Source organism: Dendropsophus ebraccatus, chromosome 3, assembly GCF_027789765.1.
Source record: "Dendropsophus ebraccatus isolate aDenEbr1 chromosome 3, aDenEbr1.pat, whole genome shotgun sequence".
NCBI lineage: Eukaryota > Metazoa > Chordata > Amphibia > Anura > Hylidae > Dendropsophus > Dendropsophus ebraccatus.
In genome coordinates, this window is record NC_091456.1 from 179,221,850 (window position 1) to 179,225,061 (window position 3,212).

At 43.2% G+C, this 3,212-nt stretch overlaps 1 pseudogene; it reads right to left on the bottom strand.

The window, feature by feature from the left end:
- Positions 1-881: 881 nt before the first annotated feature.
- Positions 882-1,046, bottom strand: LOC138787662 (U2 spliceosomal RNA; annotated as a pseudogene).
- Positions 1,047-3,212: the final 2,166 nt, after the last annotated feature.

Below are 3,212 nucleotides of genomic sequence, written 5' to 3' on the forward strand. Positions count from 1 at the left end.
AATGGTTTTGCTATACAGGTAAAGGATTTCATTTGTTGTAAAACCAATCATATAGTTTATGTTATATTTTGCCCCTGTGGAAGATTCTATGTGGGCAAGACAAGAAGAGCCTTGCATATACGCATAAAGGAACATTTTTATTCTGTTAAAACAGGCTCAGGAGCTCCGAGATTCATTGAACATATGAGAGACGTGCATCATGGTGACACCTCTTGCTTAAAATTTGCTGGCATACAAAGAGTCCACGGCATTAAAGGGCAAGACAGACGCCGTATGCTTATGAGATTAGAAACGGAATGGATACTGCGATTAGAAGCTGAAGGCCCTGGTGGGTTAAATGATAAAGTTGATCGGAATTTCCTAATTTAAGATTATGTAGTGGGTCCCATGTTTATACACACTTGTGTATGTTCTTTGTTTATAAAGTATTGTAAAGCACATGTTGTTTGTTTAATTATATGTATTTTATATCACATGATTTGTTGATGGTCGTCACCGGTCATATGACTATTTAACTGAGTGATGACATATGTCAGGTAGGCGGTCCGTAGAAGCGATTACATTGCGAAACAGACTGTTACCACCTACTTGCTGGCGTCTGCCACGCCGTTGTTTGCATCTGTTATGTCCTTTTATAAGATGAAATAAAGAGTGCCACCTCATTCATTTTCCTGTTGTGAATTATGCCCACTAGAGACTTTTTCTTTTGAGGGTTGGCACCTCATTGTGATTGTCTGCTGCACGGGCCCGACGCGCATATATTATACTATGGGATGGTATACCATCTTTAGTGTGTGGCTGACTATATTCACCCCCAATGGTCGGTGACCTGCCAGGTTGTGATGGGTCCCTTGGGCTTTTTTTTTTTTTTGTATGCTGAGCCAGGAAGCACTGCAATGCCTGGAGAGGACAGAGCAAGTTCTTTTTCCATCTCCCTGTTCTAAAAATTCATTTAATAAATGGTCCCCAGATAGGGGACATATTAGATATTAAACTGATAAGAACAGATACTACACTTGATATTAGCCAAAAGGTCGAGAAGCGATGGGTCTCTTGGGCTCTTATTGTGGTCCGGAGTGGACATATGACCCACCCAGACTGTCAGTCCTGCAACCCACAGAAAAAGGGAATGTGACCCAAGGACGTTGTAGCCTGTGTATATGGGTTCTGGTACAATTATTACTGAATCACAGTTAAATAAATAAACTAAACAGGGTAGTAGACTAATACGTGACTTGCTTTTCACTGGATCTGTTCTGAGAGTTGTCGAAGTGCTGAGGTAGAACGATAGTGCTAGTTTGGTTGATCGCTGAGAGTTGAGAAGAATAGAGAAGAGTTTATCAGGAGAGTAGATGATTTCGTTGGGAGAGCCCCAACCCAGTTTAGTTGTGTGCTCTGCCAGAACTTGTAAAAAGAGATACTTGAAGATACTTAAAGAAGAAGAATACTCTTGCCCGTGTTTCCATCTTTGTTGCTAAACCAACTTCTGCCCTGCAGTGTCGGGGTACCCGTCCTATGAGGGTGACACAAGCCCCAGTCTTGGTTACCTGAGTTGAGCAAAGTGTCCGAGCGTGTCCCAGTGTCATCTGCGCTGCGAGATGGCCCTTGGCTGCTTTGCTCTATCCAGATCAGTTCCTCTGTCTAGGATACTGTCCTGTACTTTTAGAGATGTTCTTGGCGTGGGTTGAGGTGTTCTCTTACTTGTCCTCTCTTTTAGTGTCAAGCGCTGCATCTTTAGTATAAGTGTTGTTTTAAGAAAGACAGTCTCTGAGTTCTCCATATGTGTACACTAAAGCTGGTCTGTCCCGGACAGGCTCTGCCAGGCTCCTGGCTAAGTTCAGCAGGGATGCCTGATCTGTGTGTTTTGCTCCACTGAGAATCAGAAAAGAACTGAAGTGTGCTCCTACACTTCATCTCCCCATGTGACTACTTCCTACAGAGTGTATGTAACAGCTCCTGTGAGTGGTGGAGAAAAGAGTCTATAGAAAAGGGTAGAGATCATTGAAAAGAATCAAAGTTGCCTCTGATCTTCACGCTATGTATAAATCTGTATCACAACGTGTTCCAACAACTGTGAAGATCACTCAATTTAAAACTTAGCTTTTATTTATTTGTTTTAAAAATAAATGTGCAATCATTGGCTGATCATTGTCTCTTGGCAAGTGTAAAAATCATTGGTCGCTGGTCATTGTGTAATAGTGATGTGTCGATGACAGCAGATAACAATATAAAGTAAAATAACAAAGATTATACTTAATTTTCCACTCTCCTCGATGTCCTGCTGTCTGCTCACTGCAGCCGCCGCTGAAACTTCAAAAGCCGTCTTTGAAGTTACTGGCTGCTCAACCATTCACTGGCTGCGGTGTTGTCCCGTCTTGGCCAGTGATTGGCTGAGCGGACAGTCACTGCTCAGAATTTAAACGGGAGCTTCGGTGAGCCAGGGACAGGGAGCAGGACTCCGGGGAGAAGGACAGGTAAGTATATTCTTTATTACTTTCTATTTGAAACAAGGGCTGCACAGATGATAGCTCTTGCAGGCCTAGCTGCACAATAAACAAACCATTTAATAGGCTCTGTCAGCGAGCTTCGATCTAGCAGGTCGGCACTCGCTTACTGTGTTAATTGGGTTAATCGGTGGCCCTTCCGTGGCCTTTGGCCTAACAGCTATTTTTAAACAGGTTTAAGCCTCAGAGTACACAGGTGACTGCTAAGTGTTTAGAACAGATGAAAGGTAGTGGCTAATCATGGCTAGGACCCACCAAGCAGAGATGATTAACCCCTTAAAGGGGTACTCCAGCGAAAAGCTTTTTTCCAGTAATTGAAACACATTACAAAGTTATACAACTTTGTAATATGATTCAATCATCTATCTGCCCCCCTTCCCTATCTTTTCCCCCCTCAACCCCCACCAGGAAGTGAAGTAAACTCCTTCTTACCTAATGACTGTTGACCCCAGGCTGCTCTGTGTCAGACATATTGTTACAATGACATAATCCAGAGGGAGGCGGGTCTAAGCGCTGTTAGGCCAGCCTCCCTTTGTCAGATGACTCAGGTTGCTCAGTTCTGATTGGCTGAGCAAGATGTTAGCCATCTAACAGTTTTACAGAGTCAGTTAGACGTCACAGGAGACAAAGTGCATCATTGGAAAATCCAAACCAGGAAGTGAAGAAAAAATTAAAACATCAACTGGAGCTTCAGGGACCTACAAACAG